The sequence below is a fragment of the Mesoplodon densirostris genome, chromosome 6 (assembly GCF_025265405.1).
Source record: "Mesoplodon densirostris isolate mMesDen1 chromosome 6, mMesDen1 primary haplotype, whole genome shotgun sequence".
Classification (NCBI taxonomy): domain Eukaryota; kingdom Metazoa; phylum Chordata; class Mammalia; order Artiodactyla; family Ziphiidae; genus Mesoplodon; species Mesoplodon densirostris.
The window spans coordinates 112,162,468-112,184,901 of record NC_082666.1 but is presented as its reverse complement, the minus strand read 5'-3'; positions in this window follow the sequence as shown (position 1 = coordinate 112,184,901).

Below are 22,434 nucleotides of genomic sequence, written 5' to 3'. Positions count from 1 at the left end.
CTTTAGCTTTTATCATCTCTTGGCCCTTGCATAGGACCCAGTCAAGGATGCTGAGGCCCTTGAGATGGTGGAGTCACCATGTGGAAAGAGGCTGGCTCCCCAGTCACCATGTGGAAGGAGGCTGGATCCCCAGTCATCACATGAATAAGGGAAGGAAATGTCAGCAGAGTCATGAAGAGGGTCCCAGAAGCCACTGGAGACAAGGCCTCGCGGGTCGAAGGGCTGGTAGGAGGGACATCACCAGGCCAGTGTATACAGCCCCCAGGGCAACCCCCACCTCCTCTACCTCTCTGTGCTGGGGCTCAGTTGTGCCCCTGCAAGAGGTGGGGAATTGCAGGAATAAGTTGACTGAGAATGACCACAGGAGGTTAAGAGACATGTCTGGGATTTCCTGGGCTGGTAGGAGATCAGTGGGGGACAACAAAGTTGTTTCAGGGATGGGGAAAGTGAGGCTCAGAGAGGCCTGTGGCAGCCCCAACTCTGAGCTCACAGGATGACGGGCCCCCCACACTGCTGAGTCTTGCTGGGGAGCCCTGGTAATCCAATGAAGCCAGGGCTGCTCTCCCAGAGAACGTGTCCATGCCCAGTTCTGCAGCCATTTCAAGGAATCGATGGAGCCTTGGACACAGATGCCCCAGCTGTTTCGTTTTCACTCACGGGTTTGGAACTGTGAGCCCAGTAGTGCACTTCCCTTAAACAAGGCTCTGGAAACTTCCAGGACTTTCAAAATTCTTGACTTCATGGAACACATGTCATCTGCAGGGCAGGATTATACCCAAGGCCTGTAGGGCAGGGGAGTCCTGCGTTTCCACATTGTCTCCCACAGCCCCCTGCCCACCTGGGTGGGGGAGACAGACACTCTCCAGGACGGCCCCTCGCCTGCCCCCACCTGCCGCATTCTTTTCCCATGACATCACCTGGCGCAGGCAGGTGGCAACCCAAAGCCCTGATGGCAGGCGGACAAAGGGCAGGGATTAGGACTGAATGACAGGCCCGACAGCGCCTTGGGTGAATCCTTACTGGGGCTGCTTCTGCCCTGAGCGAGCGGGAAGGACCTGGCCCCAAGGTGCAGTAATAGCTGGGTGTCTGTCATCACTCCCTCCCAGGGTGGCCCCAGGCCTCTTGGAACCCTCACATCACCCTCCGCCTGGCTGCCTCCAACCATCCTGCTACTTGTGCCAAAGTTGCCCAGCTGGGGACCCGCAAGGCCAGGATCTGAAGCCAGGGCTGTAACCCCAAGTGCACACTTCCCTGGCACCAACCTGCTGCCCCTGATTTTTTCTGGAGGTCCCCTGAGCAGGCAGTGCCTGTCTCCATTTTGCAGATGAGCAAACTGAGGCAGCCTGCCGCTAGGTGCTCATGATGCCTGTTGAATGGAGGCTGGAGATTGGGGTGTCACTGTGAGGTCCTGGCTGGGGAGGGCTTTGGGCTGTCCCATCGGGTGGTGCCCCTGAGTGTGCATCCAGCTCTGGGGGATATGTCCTTCCGAGGAGATGGGGGCAAAGACCAGAAGCCCAGATGGCGCTTTCAGCATCTGAGTCTTGCCTGTAATAGGGAGAGAAGCTTCCTGGCTCCAGTGGGCTGGAAGGGAGGTCAGCCCCTGAGACCAGCTGCTGCATCTGGGGCCTCAAACTTGTGACAGCAGCGATGCTCCTGCCCATCCTTCCCAGACCCCAAAGCTCCTTGGATCTGTGTCCCTTTGTAAAGGGGGTGACCATTCCTATCTCGCTGGGCTGGGGTAGAGACAACCAGTGGCTGTGGACACAGGGCACTGAGGCAAAGGGGTGCTTGGCAAGGTGACCCCTGCCCACCTCGCCCTGGCTCCTCTTGTTCGTCTCCTTCTCTCCACTAGTCCTTCTTCCCACACCCCTCTTGTCTCCTCGTTTTCCTTCTCTTCCCTATCACCCCATTTCCCCACGGCCATTCTCCTGAAATGACTCCAGTCTTGGACTCATAATCTCCCAAAGATGAGCAGCCTCCCAGGGCTAGTTGGTGGCTGAGCACCACTGCCGATGGTAAGCCTTTCTTGTGGGTCTCCAGGGACCCCAAGCTGAGCTCAGTCATGAGGGAGTGGCCAAGCTGGAGCCCAGGAGCAGGCATGGTGGGTACAGGCACGTCGTCCCAGGAGCCACACTACAGCCCGGGCCCCGCACGGTCATCAGGACCCTGGCTCCTTCCCCACTGAGGCTCTGCCCACTTCTGGTCCCTCCATCTCTCTTCTCAGCCGCTGATGAGACAGATGGGGTAAGTGGTGGAGCCATGGAAGGCCTGGGATAGTGTCCTTCAGGCACACCGCCAGCCTCTCTCCCACTGGGAGAGGAATGATTCTTTATGCAGCACAGAAAGTGAATACAGAGGTCATCCTAAACAAGCCTGCTCCTGGCCAAACTGCCGGGTGACCACAGATGCCTCAGCAGGTCCAGCCAAGATCAGTTGAGCCTGGGAGAACTGGCTGACCAGTAGACTCATGAGCAAAAGTAAACACTTGCTGATTTAAACCATCAAGTTCTGGGTACTTTGTTACGCAGCGAGAGCTGACTTACATGGTCGTCAACACCTACAAGCCAAGAGGGGAGGCCTGAGAAATGCAGCATAGGTTGCTCTGGGGGCTTTGAATGTTGTGAGGTAGGGGGTCAGGAAGCTTCAGAGGGCATGCCTGAGCTGAGCAAGTAGGGAAGGAAGGAGGGGTATTGCTTGCAGAGGCATGAGCACAGGGAGGAGAGGAGGAGAGCATGAGCCTTCAGGATCAGGAGTGGAGGGTGAGGCTACTGGGTGGACAGGAGCAGGACCCTGAGTGCCTTGGGTGGCTTGTCTGGAGAGCAGCAGTTTGAGCAGCACAGGGACAAGGCTGTGGGGTCTGGTGGATGGCATGCAAGCTGGAGTTGAAGGGGATACAGTGGAGCAGAAGGACCAGTCAAAGGAATTAGGGTGCTCATCCTGAGAGCCTCCTCTCCAGGGGCCCTGGGAAACATCAGTGGTAAACTGAGGCACAGTGCTGAGGGCAGATGGGAGTGGAAGAGGGAGGGGAGGCCGTGACTGAAGAGGGAGGAGGGCTTGGGCAGCAAGGGACACACCCAAGGTCCCCAGTCTGGGCCAATGGGACCCCTGCCCAATCTGGGCTGAGATTTCTGGGTGGGAGGGAACTCCCTCGGGGGTCCTGGCTGAGAGGTCCCTGCATCCAGATTGAACATGCCAAGCCAGGGACCTCCCAGGAGAGCTGTAAAATGGAATCACAGCTCATCCTTCCCTGGGCTGTTGAGAAACTCACAGTCCCAAATAGGCTCACATGCGAAAGCCCCTATGACCATTTCACAGCCAGGGAGATTGAGGTTCAGAGAGGTGGGGTAACCTGCCTAATATCAAACAGATGGCCCAGAAGGGAAGGGCTCTGATTGGAGGATGCCTGTCCCTGAGGTCTGGGGGTTGAGACTGTTGTGACTCTGCCCCAAGGTGGCTTCGTGTGAGGAGGGGAAACTGGAGCCCACAACCCACTCCTCTTCCCATCCTGGCTCCACCCTGAGTGGCAGGAGCTGGGGAAGTGATGTTACGACTTGGAAAGCATTAGACCACACGAGAAACCAATTTTTGCCTCCACTTATGTAAAATAAAATAAAATAACCCCAAAGCATTTGAAGTTCTGCCCGCCTTGGCCGCCTTCCCTGGGGGCTGGCTTGGAACCACTTCAGACTTAGGTCCACAGAACACCCTTTCCCTGTGTGCCCCAGACCCCAGCCTGGCTCTGGCGGGCCCCTCAGTCCTGCCAGGCTACTGACAAACCCAGCCCCAGACACAGAAACAGGGCAGGGCTGAGAACACACACTCTCACTCAGGATATTAGAACAACCAACCATTACAGCCTCAGGAAGTTCATAGTCCTTTAGAATTTAAGGTCCCTCCCGTCTAAGAGGGGCTCTCCCCTGCAGTACCCCAGTGAGCATGTTCTGTTCTATCTGGAGACTGGGGTGTCAGGGCCCCAAGTCAGGTGGGGAGTGAGGTGTCCTGACTAGGTCCTGCTTCTGCTTTCTCGTCTTCTGTGAGCTCTGGGCCCTGGTCCTGTGCCCAAGGAGACCCTCCTCTCCCATCAGCCTCACTGGCTTTCTTTGGGTGCTGTGTAGACCCCATCAACCCCCTTCTGGCCTGGGGAAGGTCAGGAGCTGAGGGCTTGTCTTGCTCTGGCAGTACAGGCAGCTCCCATGCAGGCAACCATGACCACAGTGCTTTTTGAGATGCAATTTTCAGCTCTCACTTGTGTGTCTTTGCTTTCCCGCCCCCGGACTTCTCCCTCCTACCTCTCCTTCCTCTTCCTCCCATCTGCCTTACCCCTTGTTATGGGCTGAATTGTGTCCCCAAGAATGCATAGGTTAAAGTCTTAACATACCCCAGTATCCCAGAATGTGACTGTATTTGGAGGTGATTACGGTAAAACGAGGCTGTTAGGGAGGGCTCTAATCCAATATGACTGCTGTCTTTCTAAGAATAGGAGATCAGGGGCTTCCCTGGTGGCGTAGTGGTTGAGAGTCCGCCTGCCGATGCAGGGGACACAGGTTCGTGCCCCGGTCCGGGAAGATCCCACATGCCGCGGAGCACTTAACGCCCGTGCGCCATGGCCGCTGAGCCTGCGCGTCCGGAGCCTGTGCTCTGCAACGGGAGAGGCCACAACAGTGAGAGGCCCGCGTACCGCAAAAAAAAAAAAAAAGAATAGGAGATTAGAACACAGAAACACCCAAAGGGAAGACCATGTGGGGACACAAGGAGAAGGTGGCCGTCTTCAAGCCAAGGAGAGAGGCCTCAAGGGAAACCAACCCTGCCTACAGGCCTGTTGTTTAGGCTGCCAGTCTGTGGTGCTTTGTTATGCAGCCCCAGGAAACAAATTCTCTATCAGCCTTCTGCAGGGATAAAGCTGCTCTGGATCTGATCCACCCTTATTCTGATCTTGCCTCAGGCCATCTGATGGATTACAAGAGTTTACTAGGCATTGTTCCTCAAAGGCATCTCAAACTTACCTTCTAGGTTTGAGTTCACAAGCAGTTAGTTTTCTATGTCATCCAGGCTCGACTTTCTGGGCACTATCTACTCCTTTTCTGTTCTGATAGAAATCCGGCCAGTTCTGTCCTGAGCTCCTTTTTTTTTTCTGTAACCACTGCACAAGCACAGCAAGTTGCAACCCCACACACTGCTAACATCTGCTCTTCCCACCTCTTATCCCAAAGCCAGTCATTCAAAGTTCTACTTGCAGCTGTAATCATGTGGGTCACCATCCTTCCAGCATCTGATATGGATTTCACCCCGCCTCCTGCCCAACCACGGCACTACCACCATCACACCAATGTCATGTATTCTGTTGTTTTCTTTCAGTCACCTACCCATTTCTGATACCAATACTTGGCATGAGTCAGGATAAGCTAGGTTCTTCTGTAAAAACAAATGACCCCATTTTCAGGCTTAGCACCCCAAAGGCTTGCTTCTCATGCCTGCCCCACCTCACACACAGTTTAGCTGGGGCCCTGCGTCCCACAAGTCCCTCAGGGCTCCAGGCTGATGGCAGCTTCACCATCTTGCAGCAACACCTCTGGCCCCTTGGGCACCACATACTGAAGAAGAAAGAGCTGGGAAGTGGAAGACTGACTTCTCTGCTCCAGCCTGCAAGTGACCTTTGCCACTCTGCCCACAGGCCACAGGCCAAAACTAGTCCCACAGAATTGCCTAGTTGCAAAAAGGCTGGGAATGTGGAGCGTTTGATGAACTCAAGCCATTTTGTGTGGAAAATCAGAGAGATACAGAGGCAGGAGCCCTTTGGGACACAGATGTAGCCTGCCTCCACTCTGCACCTGCCCCCTGTGTAACACCATCCCTTTGCAGCTCACCTCAGCCTCCTGGGTATTGTTCCTGGCGGTTGGGAGTCTCAGCTCTGGATCTAGTCCAGAATAAAAGGGAAAACCTAAGACCCCACAGGGTCTGCTTTCTGAAGCCCTGGATTGCCCACCTACCACCGAGTTCACGAGGGTCCTGCCTTAGAACAGGAGGCAAGAGCCTCTGCGGGGGAGGGGAGGTGGGTCTGCAGGGCCCTTTGTCCTCTCCATGTCACCCGCCCCCTGCCAACAGAGTTTTGACCAGCTCTGCATTTCTTGAGGGATTACCATGGGGCTGGGGCTGGAGTTGGGGGTCCACGTGTCCCTCTTGCTCCTTGTGACCTCGCTCTGCAGAAGGAAAGTCTTCCTGATATGTGCTCTGATGGCCTAGTTAGGTGCCCTGTGCATGTTCTCACCAGGCCCAGCCTTCGAGGCTGGCTAGGAGGACTTCTGTGATAGATGAGGACTGGGGAGAGGCCAAGGGGTTGGCCCAGGTCACAGTCAGCTCCATAGGCCAATTCCAGCCTAGAGCCCCCCTGCTAAGAGGAGCCATGCCCCCTCTCCAAACTTGGCCCACTTCCTGGCTCCTCCCTCCAGGATCTTGTATTGCTTCAGACCCTGTGCTTGTTCTGTTCTCTCAGAGCCCTCAAACCACGGAAGACAGAGCCACTGACAGTCACAGCACCACGAGGGCAGAAGCTGGGGTTTCTGGGTGGGCCCCTGGAAGACTTCCTGGAGGAGATGACGGTGGATCCAACCAGAAGATGAACAGGAAGCACCCTGCATAGGGATGGGGCAGGTGGGAGAAAATTCCTCGGGGAGGAAGGAGGATGGGCAAAGGGGCTTCCTGGGAGAGGGACCCTTGCATCTTGGTAGATGGCTCCTCCCACCCATGGCCGTGACATCCCCTCCCACCAAGTCCCCTGGGACACTGAGCTGTCCCCACCCTAGATGGCCCTCTCAGCCCCAGATTCACCTGCCATTCCTTTGCCTCCTGCCCCCTTTGGGTCTCTTGCCCCCCCACTCAAGGAACTTCAGCCTCCTGTTCCATCCCTCTAGGCACCTGCCAGGGCTGGGACTTCAGCCCAGTCCCCCCATTGCCCCTCCATCCCAGCCCCCACCTGCACAGGAGAGAAGCACCCACCCCTCACCTCCACAGGTCTCCCCCAGGCTGTGGAAACAGCCTATTACACTTGGTACCGATAATGGCTCCTCAATTGAATTAAGAGAGTTCATGGGAAGCCTAGGCATGAAATCCGTCTCCGTAAAAGTCCAAATCTGGGACAGTGGTAAGAATAGGGGGTGGGGAGGGGACCGCGGATCCACCAAAGAAAACACCCCTGTGCATTTGTTTCCAATTCCCCTTCCATCATGCTTACTCCCTCCCTGCTCTCCCAAGGACCTTGGGCGTGGGGCCAGATGCTGCGTTTGTAATTCTCTTTCATTAATGGGTAATTTCCCCTCAACTGGAGGCAAGGAGGAGGAGAGAGCCCTGTCGGGGAGGCAAGACAGCATGTGACGCTCCAGCCTGGAGCCTCTCAGATCGGGTGGGTGTAGCCAGGTCACCTCTTGGCTTCCTGCCACCAGGATCCCCATGGACAGATGAGAAAGCCGAGGTCTGAGTGGGCTCTGGTTTGTCGACTCATACTCAGCGGGTAGCCAGGGCCAGGCATCCTCTGAGTTCTGTGCTGTCCACAATATCACAGAACAAGAGGGCATGAGAGAGAGGGATCAAGAGCCCAGAAAATGTGCAAAAGGGTCAGATTCCCAAACTACCGGCCCCGGAGACTGATAACCATTCTGCTGGTGTGAGTGGGAGAATAGAGTGGAAGCCCTGGGAAGGAATCCTGGCCCACCTCAAGAGGTTTTGGGAAGTTGGCTTGCCCATGCCAAGCCTCCGTTTCTCTACCTGGACGTGGAGGTGTTTCACAGAGGGGATCTGTGCCTTGCTTGAGTGGATCAGACCACCATCAGGCTCCTGTCACTCTGGGATGCCAAGATTTTAGGTTCTGGGACACCTTTCCCTGCCCACTCTCTCACCAGCCCTGAATCCCACTCACAGCTTTGTGACCATCATCTCTACATATGCCCAGGAAATGGACAGCTCTGCACGCAATCCTTTGGTGGGTGTTGTGTGATGTAAATAAGACCAGTGTCTGGGACTGAAGAGACAGCTCCTGAGATGGAAGCAGGTGGAGGGAAGCCCCATGGGAAAGGCAGGAAGGAGCACAGGTTTTGGAACTCATAGCCTCTCTCTATCCCTGCAGTGACTATTTGGGGTGGGAGGGGTGTCTCTATCCCTGCAGTGACTATTTGGGGTGGGAGGGGTGTGGGGAGGACTAGGCTGAGCCCAGACTCCTCCATTCTCTCCCCAGTGCGAGGGCCCGGTCTCTCACCCTGCGTAGGCCTGTTTTAGAAAACAAGTGGGGACTGTGGACCCTCTGCCCACAGACAAGTGTCCCACCTGCCCATCACCAGTCTGGCTTGCTGTTTCTTCAGCTCCTGAGCCCCAGGCAGAACCCTGGTCAGAGGCACATGGGACATATCCGGGAAGCTATTAAACACAGGCTCTGGCCCCACATAGCTCAACTCAGTTCCCAGCGTGGCCCGGGTGTGACTCCAGACAGAGGAACCGGGTTCAGCGCCCCAAACTCTCTCTTGGCTGAGCTGCCCTTGCGGTGGCTGGAAGAACCGGGGCTCGCTGGGGGACACTTCGGGACCTGCAGGGGCTGCCCTGCAGTGAGCCAGGGTGTTTGGGAGCAGGCTCCTCCCAGGCCAGCCTTGATAGACAGAGTGTGACTAAAGAGCAAAATGTGAGGCTAATGGAAAGCAAACGCCAAGGGATGCATACATAGCCCACACGGTGTTTTCTCAGCAGCTTGCTGCATGGCCCGCGCTGTTCGGCCAAGGGCTGCGGCTGTGTCAATCACTCAGCGCTGTTTGTCTAACCTCGCCAAGTGTGTTTCTCTTTATTAGCAGAACACAGATAGGGAAGGAGATCTCCCCACAGATGCTGGGCTGCAAGAATGCACCCTCCCAGCAGAGTGGAGGGCAGTGGGAGGGGCCTACAGCCCTAAGGACCCTGCCACAGTCTAGAGCTGCTCTAGAAACCCCACTCTGCTGAGCACTCACCTGACCAGGCTCTGGGAAGGGTACTCTACAGGTGCTCTCTCTGAAGCCTGCAGACCCCCAAGGGGGCCTGTCATTCTGACCATTTTACAAACACAGTGCTGAGCTCAGCTGGCAAGGTGGGCCACCCAGAAACACACAGCCAAGGAGGGGTGGTGAGTGATGAGGTTGCCACTGATTTCTGCCTTTTAACCAAAATCAGCATTCTGTTCCCATTGCCAGTGGGTTGACCCTGGCTTGGGTCAGCTGCCTCCTTGGTCATTCTAGATGCATGCCAAAGGCCTCTGTGCCCTCAGATCCTTCTTTCCTTGTGCTAGAATAGGACCAGCAAACTTCTGTTAAGTGCCACTTACAGACACAGTGCCATGAAAGTGGGGGACTTCCTGGAGGAGGTGAAGGTGGCTACAACCAGAGGATGAGCAGGAGGGGCCCTACATAGGGATGGGGTGGGTGGGAGAGAATTCCTCAAGGAGTAACGCTTTAGATAGCTGACTTTCTTGGTCTCTCCACCTGCACATGGAGGTGTTTCACAGAGGGGATCTGAGACTTCCTTGAGTGAATAGTCTGTGTCACAACTACTTGACGCTACTTTTGCAGCTTGAAAGCAGCCGTATGCAACTGTAAACAAAGGGGTATGGCTGTGCCCCTGTAAAACTGTTTCTAAAAATGTGCGGTGGGTAAGACTCACAGACTCTAGTGCTAGGTTGATTGCAAAACGTTCTTTAGGCCTTCTTGTACATACACCCTCTACTGTGTGCCATTCAGCTCCTCCCATCAAGAGGTGGAGTCAGCACCCCATCTGGTGAATTTGACCTGGTCTCTCCACTTGCTTGGTCAACAGAACAAGGTGGAGCCAACAGAGTGTTGGATCCAAGCCTAAGACTTAGAGCCTGGCACACTTCCCCCTCTCAGAGGTAAAGTGTCATTCTCCTCACATCATATCAAGGGTACACACCGCCTACATGACTTAATGTTGGCCTTGATCACCTGGCTGAGGTATCATTTGTCAAGTGTCTCTGCTGTAAAGTTACTCTTTTCCCCCTTTTCCGTACCATGCTCTTTTGAAGGAAGCCACTTAGTACATCTCACATCTAAGGATTGAAGAGTTCTGCTTCCATCCTTGAGGGTAGAGTATCTACATAAGTTATTTGGAATTCTTCTGCATGGGAGATTTGAATCTTCTCCCCCATTTAATAATTTGTTCAGTCATTTGTTTATATTAGTATGATCCCATGGATATTTATTTTATACTTCGGGTTATAAGGCAGTACTACTTTATTTTTTGCTCAAATTATTCCATCTTTGGTCACTGGGAGTTCTTTCAGTTGGTTCCTGTGCACCTTCGAAACACCTCCATCAATGTGTTTCTGTGTGTGTGTTTTGAGCACTTCCTTATTTTCTGCAACTGCAAGATGCTCCAGGTACATCTTGTATATTTCCTCCCCAGACTTAGAATCACCAATTACTCCAAGGAGCCCTGATTTCTCTTATTGGAGAATAGCAGTAGAAACAAAGATCTTGGTGCTAGGTGTGCTCATTGTTACTGGGGTATCATTTCTTTTAGGCCCTCTCAGTTAAGAGAGCAAAAAAAAAGATGTGTTTATAGTAACTTGTATATACACACATATCTATAAATATTTCTATATGGAACCATCTGTATCTATATTAGCTAAACATGAGTTCATACTGATGGCTCCCAATCAAATCCATCACCACATGGATTGTTATAGCTACCTCTTCTCGCTTATCTATAAACTCCCACCCATAAGTGAGACAGCTGGCATCACAAGCCATTTACTTAATTAATACATACTTAATTTTCTGTGTTTAAAATTATTTTAAAATAATAGTAAGTGTGAAGTGGTATTTCCACATTGTGGTTTTGATTTATTTGCATTTTCCTAATGTCTAATAAAGTTGAACATCTTTTCATGTACGTATTGGCCATTTTAATATCTTCTTGGATAAGAGTCCTTTGCCCATTACTTAATTGAGTTGTCTTTTTGTTGTTGAGTTGTAAGGGGGTTCTTTATATGTTCTGGGTATTAAACCATTATCAGATATATGAGTTGCAATATTTTCTCCCATTGTGTAGGCCATCCTTTCACTTTCTTGATAATGTTCTTTGATACACAAAGTTTTTAATTTTTTTGAAGTCCAATTTATCTATTTATTCTTTTGTTATTCATGCTTTTGGTGTCACATCTAGGAAACCACTGCTAAGTCAACGATCATGAAGATTTATTCCCATGTTTTCTTCTATGATATGAGTATTACAGTTTTAGCTCTTGTATTCAAGTCATTGATCCATTTTAGTTAATTTTTACATATGATGTGAGGTAGGGCTCCAAATTCATTCTTTTGCTTGTAGAAATCCAGTTGTCTCAGCACCATCTGCTGAAGAGACTATTATTTTCTCAAGAATGGACTTGGCACTCATAAAAAATCAATTGGCCATAGGTGTATAGGTTTACTTCTGGACTCTAAATTCTATTCCATTCATTTGTATGTACATCTATCCTTATGCCAGTACCACACTATTGTGATTACCTTAGATTTGTAGTAAGTTTTGAAATTGGAAACTGTGAGTCCTTCAAATTGTTCTTCATTTTCAAGATTGTTTTAGATATTCATGGCCTCTTGCTATTACATGTGAAAGTGAGGTTCAGATTTTCCATTTCTGCAAAAATACTATGGAATTTTCATAGGGATTGTGTTGAATCTGTAGATCTTTTGGGTAGTATTAAAAATATTGTCTTCCTGTCCATGAACATGGGACATTTCCCCATTTATTTAGGTCTTTAATTTATTTCAGCAATGTTTTGTAGTTTTCAGTGTACAAGCCTTTTACTTCTTTGGTGAAATTTATTTCAGGTATTTTATTCTTTTATATGCTATCATAAATTGAATTTCTTAATTTCATTTTGGATTGTTCATTCCTTGTGTTGTAAACACAACTGATTTTCATGTATTGATCTTGTAAATTTTACTGAGATTTTCCAACTTGTTTTAGTAGCTTATGGATTCTTTGGGATTGTCTAGATATACGATCATGTCATCTGAAAATAGACACAGTTTTACATCTGTTTTTCTACTTTGAATGCCTTTTAATTTCTTTTTCCTGTCTATTTGCTCTGGCTAGTCCAGTGAAATGTTGGATAGCAGTGATGAAAGTGGACTTCCTTGTCTTGTTCTCGACCTTAGGGGGAGCATTTTCAGACTTTCACCATTGAATATGATGCTTGCTGTGTTTTATTCATAAATGGCATTTATTGTGTTAAAGAAGTTCCCTTCTCTTTGGAGTTTTTTGAGTATTTTTATCATGAAAGGATGTTGGATTTTGTCAAATGCCTTTTCTGTGTCATTTGAGATGATCATGAAGTTTTATTCCTTCTTTCTATTTTTTTACATTGGATTTTTAAAATTGGTTATCTATTTTATACATATTAGTGTATATATGTCAATCCCAATCTCCCAATTCATCCCAACACCCCCACCCCCTGCCACATTCCCCCCTTAGTGTCCATACGTTTGTTCTCCACATCTGTGTCTCTATATCTGCCTTGCAAACCAGTTCATCTATACTGTTTTTCTAGATTCCACATATATGCATTAATATATGATATTTGTTTTTCTCTTTCTGACTTACCGAACTCTGTATGACGGTCTCTAGGCCCATCCACATCTCTACCAATGACCCAATTTCATTTTTTTTATGGCTGAGTAATACTCCATTGCATATATGTACCACATCTTCTTTATCTATTCGTCTGTCGGTGGGCATTTAGGTTGCTTCCATAACCTGGCTACTGTAAATAGTGCTGCAATGAACATTGGGGTGCATGTGTCTTTTTGAATTATGGTTTTCTCAGAGTATATGCCCAGTAGTGGGATTGCTGGGTCATATGGTAATTCTATTTTTAGATTTTTAAGGAACCTCCATACTGTTTTGCATAGTGGCTGTATCAATTTACATTCCCACAAACAGTGAAAGAGGGTCCCCTTTTCTCCACAACCTCTCCAGCATTTGCTGTCTGTAGATTTTCTGATGATGTCCATTCTAACCGGTATGAGGTGATACCTCATTGTAGTATTGATTTACGTTTCTCTAATAATTAGTGATGTTGAGCAGCTTTTCATGTGCCTCTTGGCCATCTGTGTGTCTTCTTTGGAGAGATGACTATTTACGTTTTCTATCCATTTTTTGACTGGGTTGCTTGTTTTTTTAATGTTGAGCTGCATGAGCTGTTTATATAATTTGGGGATTGATCTTTTGTCCGTTGATTCACTTGCAAATATTTTCTCCTATTCTGAGGGTTGTCTTTTCATTTTGTTTATAGTTTCCTTTGCTGTACAAAAGCTTTTAAGTTTCATTAAGTCCCATTTGTTTATTTTTGTTTTTATTTTTATTACTCTAGGAGATGGGTCAAAAAAGATCTTGCTGTGATTTATGTCAAACTGTGTTCTGCCTATGTTTTCCTCTAAGAGTTTTATAGTGTCCGGTCTTACATTTAGGTCTTTAATCCATTTTGAGTTTGTTTTTGTGTTAGGGAGTGTTCTAATTTCATTCTTTTACATGTAGCTGTCCAGTTTTACCAGCACCACTTATTGAAGAGACTGTCTTTTCTCCACTGTATATCCTTGCCTTCTTTGTCATAGATTAGTTGACCATAGGTGCATGGGTTTATCTCTGGGCTTTCTATCCTGTTCCATTGATCTATATTTCTGTTTTTGTGCCAGTACCATATTGTCTTGATTACTATAGCTTTGTATGATAGTCTGAAGTCAGGGGGTCTGATTCCTCCAGCTCTGTTTTTTCCCTCAAGATTGTTTTGACTACTGTCTTTTCTGTCTCCATACATATTTTAAGATTTGTTGTTCTAGTTCTGTAAGGAATGCCATTGATAATTTGATAGGGATTGCATTGAATCTGTAGATTGCTTTGGGTAGTATAGTCATTTTCACAACAGTGATTCTTCCAACCTGTGTCTTATAGTTTTCTGAGTACAGGTCTTTTACCTCCTTATGTAGGTTTATTCCTAAGTATTTTATTCTTTTTGTTGCAATGGTGAATGGGATTGTTTCCTTAATTTCTCTTTCTGATCTTTCGTTGTTAGTCTATAGGAATGCAAAAGATTCCTGGGCATTAATTTTGTATCATGCAACTTTGCCACTATCACTGATGAGTTCTAATAATTTTCTGGTAACATCTTTAGGGTTTTCTATGTGTGGTATCATGTCACCTGCGAACAGTGACAGTTTCACTTCTTCTTTTCCAATTTGTATTCATTTTATTTCTTTTTCTTTGATTGCTGTGGCTAGGACTTCCAAAGCTATGTTGAATAATAGTGGTGAGAGTGGACATCCTTATCTTGTTCCTGATCTTAGAAGAAATGCTTTCAGTTTTTCACCATTGAGAATGATGTTTGCTGTGGGTTTGTTGTATATGGCCTTTATTATGTTGAAGTAGGTTCCCTGTATGCCCACTTTCTGGAGAGTTTTTATCATAAATTCGTGTTGAATTTTGTCAAAAACTTTTTCTGCATCTATTGAGATGATCATATGGTTTTTCTTCTTCAATTTGTTAATATAAGTTATCACATTGATTGATTTGCATATATTGAAGAATCCTTGCATCGCTGGGATAAATTCCACTTGATCATGGTGTATGATCCTCTTAATGTGTTGTTGCATTCTGTTTGCCAGTGTTTTCTTGAGGGTTTTTGCATCTATATGCACCAGTGTTATTGGTCTCTAATTTTCTTTTTTTGTAGTATCTCTGTCTGGTTTTGGCATCAGGGTGATGGTGGCCTCATAGAATGAGCTTGGAAGTGTTCCTTCCTTTGCAATTTTTTGGAATAATTTCGGAAGAATGGGTCTTAGTTCTTCTCTAAATGTTTGACAGCATTTACCTGTGAAGCCATCTGGTCCTGGACTTTTGTTTGTTGGAAGAATTTTAATCACAGTTTCAATTTCAGTGTTTGTGTTTGGTCTGTTCATATTTTCTATTTCTTCCTGATTCTGTCTTGTAAGGTTATACCTTTCTAAGAATTTGTCCATTTCTTCCAGGTTGTCCACTTCATTGGCATAGAGTTGCTTGTAGTAGTCTCTTAGGATGTTTTGTATTTCTGTGGTGTCTGTTGTAACTTCTCTTTTTTCATTTCTAATTCTATTGATTTGAGTCTTCTCCCTTTTTTTCTTGATGTGTCTGGCTAAAGGTTTATCAGTTTTGTTTATCTTCTCAAAGAACCAGCTTTTAGTTTCATTGATCTTTCCTATTGTTTTCTTTGTTTCTATTTCATTTATTTCTGCTCTGATCTTTATGATTTCTTTCCTTCTACTAACTTTGGGTTATGTTTGTTCTTCTTTCTGTAGTTCCTTTAGGTGTAAGGTTAGATTGTTTATTTGAGATTTTTCTTGTTTCTTGAGGTAGGATTGTATTGTTATAAACTTCCCTCTTAGAACTTCTTTTGCTGCATCCCATAGGTTTTGGATCGTCGTGTTTTTGTTGTCATTTGTCTCTAGGTATTTTTTGATTTTCTCTTTGATTTGTTCAGTGATCTCTTGGTTATTTAGTAACATATTGTTTAGCTTCCATGTGTTTGTGTTTTTTACTTTTTTTCCCCCTGTAATTGATTTCTAATCTCATAGCACTGTGGTTGGAAAATATGCTTGACATGATTTCAGTTTTCTTAAATTTACTGAGGCTTGATTTGTGACCCAAGATGTGATCTATCCTGGAGAATGTTCCGTGTGCACTTGATAAGAAAGTGTAATCTGCTGTTTTCAGATGGAATGTCCTATAAATATCAATTAAATCTATCTGGTCTATTGTGCCATTTAAAGCTTGTGTTTCCCTATTAATTTTCTGTCTGGATGATCTGTCCATTGGTGTAAGTGAAGTGTTAAAGTGCCCCACTATTATTGTGTTACTGACAGTTTCCTCTTTTATAGCTGTTAGCATCTGCCTTATGTATTGTGGTACTCTTATGTTGGGTGCATATATATTTATAATTGTTCATCTTCTTCTTGGATTGATCCCTTGATCATTTTGTAGTGTCCTTCCTTTTCTCTTGTAACATTCTTTTTTTTAAGTCTATTTTATCTGATATGAGTATTGCTACTCCAGCTTTCTTTTGATTTCCATTTGCATGGAATACCTTTTTCCATCCCCTCATGTTCAGTCTGTATGTGTGCCTAGGTCTGAAGTGGGTCTCTTTTAGACAGCATATATATGGGTCTTGGTTTTGTATCCATTCAGTGAGCCTGTGTCTTTTCGTTGGAGCATTTAATCCATTCACAGTTAAGGTAATTATCGATATGTATGTTCCTATTACCATTTTCTTAACTGTTTTGGCTTTGTTTTTGTAGGTCCTTTTCTTCTCTTGTGTTTCCCACTTAGAGAAGTTCCTTTAGCATTTGTTGTAGAGCTGGTTCAGTGGTGTTAAATTCTCTTAGCTTTTGTTTGTCTGTAAATCTTCTGATTTCTCTATTGAATCTGAATGAGATCCTTTCCTGGTAGAGTAATCTTGGTTGTAGGTTCTTCCCTTTCATCACTTCAAATACATCATGCCACTCCCTTCTGGCTTGTAGAGTTTCTGCTGAGAAATCAGCTGTTAACCTTATGGGAGTTCCCTTGTATGTTATTTGTCATTTTTCCCTTGTTGCTTTTAATAATTTTTCTTTGTCTTTAATCTTTGTCAATTTGATTACTATGTGCCTCAGCATGTTTCTCCTTGGGTTTATACTGCCTGGGACTCTCTGTGCTTCCTGGACTTGAGTGGCTATTTCTTTTCCCATGTTAGGGAATTTTTTGCCTACAATCTCTTCAAATATTTTCTCAGGTCCTTTCTCTCTCTCTTCTCCTTCTGGTACCCCTATAATGCGAATGTTGTTGCATTTAATGTTGTCCCAGGGGTCTCTTAGGCTGTCTTCATTTCTTTTCATTCTTTTGTCTTTATTCTGTTCCATGGCAGTGAATTCCACCATTCTGTCTTCCTGGTCACTTATCCATTCTTCTGACTCAGTTATTCTGCTATTGATTCCTTCTAGTGTATTTTTCATTTCAGTTATTGTATTGTTCATATCTGTTTGTTTGTCCTTTAATTCTTCTAGGTGTTTGTTCTTTAATTCTTTTAGGTCTTTGTTAAACATTTCTTGCATCTTCTCGATCTTTGCCTTCATTCTTTTTCTGAAGTACTGGATCATCTTCACTGTCATTATTCCAAATTTGTTTTCTGGAAAGTTGCCTATCTCTACTTCATTTAGTTGTTTTTCTGGGGTTTTATCTTGTTTCTTCATCTGGTAAATAGTCCTCTGCCTTTTCATTTTGTCTGTCTTCCTGTGAATGTGGTTTTCATTCCACAGGCTGCAGAACTGTACTTCTTCTTGCTTCTGCTGTCTGCCCTCTGGTGGATGAGGCTATCTAAGAGGCTTGTGCAGGCTTCCTGATGGGAGGGACTGGTGGTGGGTAGCACTGGGTGTTGCTCTGGTGCACAGAGCTCAGTAAAACTTTAATCTGCTTGTCTGCTGATGGGTGGGGCTGAGTTCCCTCCCTGTTGGTTGTCTGGCCTGAGGTGACCCAACACAGGAGCTCAAAGGCTCCTTGGTGAGGCTAATGGTGGACTCTGGGAGGACTCTCGCCAAGGAGTACTTCTCAGAACTTCTGCTGCCGGTGTCCTTTTCCCCCGCGGTTAGCCACAGCCACCCCTCACCTCTGCAGGAGACCCTCCAGCACTAGCAGGTAGGTCCGGTTCAGTCTCCCATGGGGTCACTGCTCCCTCCCCTGGGTTCTGATGCACACACTACTTTGTGTGTGCCCTCCAAGAGTGGAGTCTCCACTTCTCCCAGTCCTGTCAAAGTCCTGCAGCCAAGTCCCATCAGCCTTCAAAGTCTGATTCTCTAGGAATTCCTCCTCCTCTTGCCAGACTCCCAGGTTGGGAAGCCTGACGTGGGGCTCAGAACCTTTACTCCAGTGACTGGACCTGTGGTATAAGTGTTCTCCAGTTTGTGAGTCACCCACCTAACAGTTATGGGATTTGATTTTATTGTGATTGTGCCCCTCGTACCATCTCATTGTAGCCTCTCCCCTGTCCTTTGATGTGGGGCATCTTTTTTGATGAGTTCCAGTGTCCTCCTTTAAATGATTGTTCAGCAGTTAGTTGTGATACTGGTGCTCTCACCAGAGGGAATGAGCACAGTACTCTGCCATCTTGAACTCTATTCCTTCCTTCTACTAATGTGATGTATTACACTGATTGATTTTCTTATGTTGGACCAACTTTGCATTTATAGGATAAATTTCACTTAATCTATAATTTGGCGTATAATCTTCTAAATATTCTGTTTAAATATTCTGTTTGGATATTTAGCTTGTCTGTTGCTATGGAGTGAATGTTTGCATACCCCTCTCCCCCAAATTAATATGCTGAAGTCCTAACCTCCAGTGTGATAGTATTTGGAGGTAAAGTCTTTGGGAGGTAATCAAGTTTAGATGAGGTTGAGGGTGGGACCCTCATGATGTGATTAGTGCCCTTATAAACAAAAGGAAGCACCCTCTCACTCTCTCTTTCTTCTCTCTCTTTCTGTCCATACACATGCACTGAAGAAAGCCCATGTGAACACACAGTGGGAAGTGGCTATCTGCAAGCCATGGAAAAGTTCCTTACCAGATCCTGCCATGCTGGTATCCTGCCCTTGGACTTCCAGCCTCCATAACTGTGAGGAAAAAAATGTCTGTTTTTGAAGCCACCCAGTCTATGGTATTTTGTTGTAGCAGCCTGAGAAGACTAAGACATTAGTATTTTGCTGAGGATATTTACATCCATATTCATAAGGGACATAGTCTGTAATTTTCTTTTCTCATGATGTCTTACTTAGCATTGGTGTTAGGATAATAATAGATTATAGAAGGAGTTAGGAAGTGTTCATTCCTTTTCTCTTTTTTGGGAAGAGTTTGAGAAGAATTGGTGTTAAATCTTCTTTGAATGTTTGCTAGAATTCACTAGTGAAGCTATGTGGTTCTGAACTTTTCTCTGTTGGGAAGTTTTAAATTACTGATTTAATATCCTTAATAGCTAAAGGTCTGCTCAAATTTTCTATTTCTTTTTGAGTCAGTTTTGTTAATTTCTAGAAATTTGTCCATTTTATCTAGGTTATCTAATTTCTTCATGCAAAATAGTTCATAGTGTTCCCTTACAAAATCTTCTTATTTTGTAGGGTTGGTAGTAATGCCTCCACTTTGATTTTTTTATTTTAGTTATATGAATTGACTCTCTTCTGTCCCTTTTCAGTCTGCTTAAATTTTGCTAATTTTCATCTTTTCAAAGAATTAATATATTAGTCTACTCAGGCTGCCATAACAAATACCACAAACTACATGGCTTAAACAACAGATATTTCTGTTTCTGTTCTAGAGGTTAGAAATCCATGATCAAGGTGCTGGCAAACTTCGTTTCTGGTAAGAGCTCTATTCCTGGCTTGTAAAGTACAGCCTTCTTAGTTATCCCTCATATCGCCTTTCTTCTGTATGCTTGCTTTTGTCCTCTTTTTATAAGGACACAAGCCCTATTGAATTATGCCCCCATGCTTATGACCCCATTTAACCTTAATTACCTCCCTAAAAGCCCTATCTCTAAATATAGTCACATTGAGGGTCAGGGCTTCAACATATGAATTTTAGGGGAACAATTTGGTCCATATCAACCTACTTTTAGTTTCATTGATTTTCTTTATTATCTTTCTATTCTTTATTTCATTTATCTCTGCTTGAATCTTTATTATTTCCTTCCTTCTGCTGCTTTGGTTTTGGCTCTCTTTTCCTAGGTCCTTAGGAGTAAACTTAGGTTATTGATTTTTGATCTTTCTTATTTTTTAATGTAAGCATTTACAGCTATAAATTTCTCTCTTAGAACTGCTTTCACTGCATCTCATAAATATTGTTATGCTGTGTTTTTCTTTTTCAATAGTCTTTAAATATTCCTTAATTTCTCTTATTATTTCCTCTTGACCCATTGGGTGTTTAAGAGTGTGTTGCTTAATTTTCATATATTTGTAATTTTCCCTGATTTCCTTCTGTTACTGATTTTTAGCCTCATTTCACTGTGGTCAGAAAAGATATTGTATGTATGATATTAATCTTATAAATCTACTAAGACTTATTTTGTGGTCTAACATATGGTGTATCCTAGAGAATGTTGGGTCTAGCTGGTTTAGAACGTTGCTCAACTCCTCCATTTCCTTATTGATCTTCTCTCTATACGTTCTATCTGTTATTGAAAGTGGAATTTTCAAATCCCCAACTATTGATGTAGAACTTTCTATTTCTTCCCTCATATCTGATAAACTTTTCTTCATATACTCTAGGGCTTTTTTTTTCTCCAGGTTTATTGGGACATAATTGACATATAACAAACACTGTGTAAGTCTAAGGTATACAAAGTGATGATTTGATACATGTATATTGTGATATGATTACCACAATAAGGTTAGTTAACACCTCCGTTACTTCACATAGTTACTTTTGTGTGTGTGTGGGGGGGTGAGAACTCTTAAGATCTACTCTCTTAGTAAATTTCAAGTATACATTACAGTATTGCTATCTGTAGTCACCATGCTGTACATTAGATCCCCAGAACTTACTCATCTTATAACTGGAAGTTTTACTCATTGACCACCTTCATCTGTCCCCACACCCCACCTCTGCCTCTGGCAATCATCAAGCTAGTCTCTGTCTCTATGAGCTTAGTTTTTATCGATTTCATATCACGGAGATCATATGATATTTGTCTTTCTCTGTCTGACTTATTTCACTTAGCGTAATGCTCTCAAAGTTCACCCATGTTGCTGCAAAAGGTAGAATTTCCTTTTTTTTTCATGGCTGAATAACACTGCATTATATCAATTGCTTTTTCTTTATTCATTCATTCATCGATGGACACTTAGCTTTGTTATCTTAGCTATTATAAATAATGCTGCAATGAACATGGGGAGGCAGATATCTCTTCAAGATGGTGAATTAATTTCTTTATATATCCAGAAGCAGAATCACTGGATAACATGGTAGTACCATTTTTAATTTTTTGAGAAACCTCCATGCTGTTTCCATAGTGGCTGTACCAATTTACATTCTTATCCTCACCAGCACTTCTTACGTCTTGTCTTTTTGATAGCAGCCATTCTAACAGGTGTGAGATGATATCTCATTGTGGTTTTGATTTACATTTCCCTAATGATTAGTGACATTGAGCACCCTTTCATGTACTTCTTGGCTATTTGTAGATCTTCTTTGGGAGGAAATGTCTATTCAGGTCCTTTGCCCATTTTTGATTGGATTATTTGTGGGGGTTTTTGTTGGTTTTTTGGGGGGTTTGTTTGTTGTTGAATTGTATTATTCCTTATATATCTTGGCTATTATTGCCTTATCAGATATATGGTTTACAAATATTTTCTCCCATTCCATAGGTTGCCTTTTCATTTTGTGATTACTTCTTTTGCTGTGAAGAAGCATTTCAGCTTGATGTAGTCCCACTTGTTTATTTTTGCTTTTGTTGTTTGTGTTCTTGATATTAAATCCAAAAAATAATTGTGAAAACTATATCAAGGAACATTTCCCATGTATTTTCTACTAGGATTTTTAGAGTTTCAAGTTTTTAAAGTCTTTGGTCCACTTGTAATTAACTCAAATTATTGTTAGTGGTTTAAGGTAGGGGTCCAATTTCATTCTTTTGCATGGGGATAGCCAGTTTTCCCAACACCATTTATTGGAGACTATCTTTTATTCATAGAACAATTTTGGCTTCCTTGTCAAATATTATTTGACCACATATGCATGGATTTATTTCTGGGATGTTGATTCTATTCCATTGGTCTAAGTGTCTATTTTTATGCTAGCCCTATACTATTTTTATTACTGTAGATTTGTAATATAGTTTGAAATCAAGAAGTGTGATACCTCCAGCTTTATTTTTCTTTCTTAAGATTGCTTTTGCTATTCAAGGTCTTGGGGTTTCATATAGATTTTAGTATTTGATTTTTCTAATTCTGTAAGAAATACCATTGGAATCTTATAGGGGTTACATTGAACCTATAGATGGCTTTGGGTAGTATGGACATTTTAACAATATTATTTCTTCTGATCCATGAACACAGGATACCTTTTCATTAATTTGTTTCTTCCTCAATTTCTTTCCTCAGTGTCTTATAGTTCAGTATAGATTTTTCACCTCCTCATTTTATTCCATAGTATTTTGTTACTTTTGATGCGATTGTGAATGTTTTCTTTATTTCTTTTTCAGATATTTCATTGTTAGTGGAAAGAAATGCAACTAATTTTTGTATGTTGATATTGTATCGTGAAGTTTTACCCTAGGGTCTTTAGGATTTTCTATATATAAGATTATGTCATCAGAAAACGGACAATTTTACTTCTTCCTTTCTGATTTGGATGGCTTTTTTT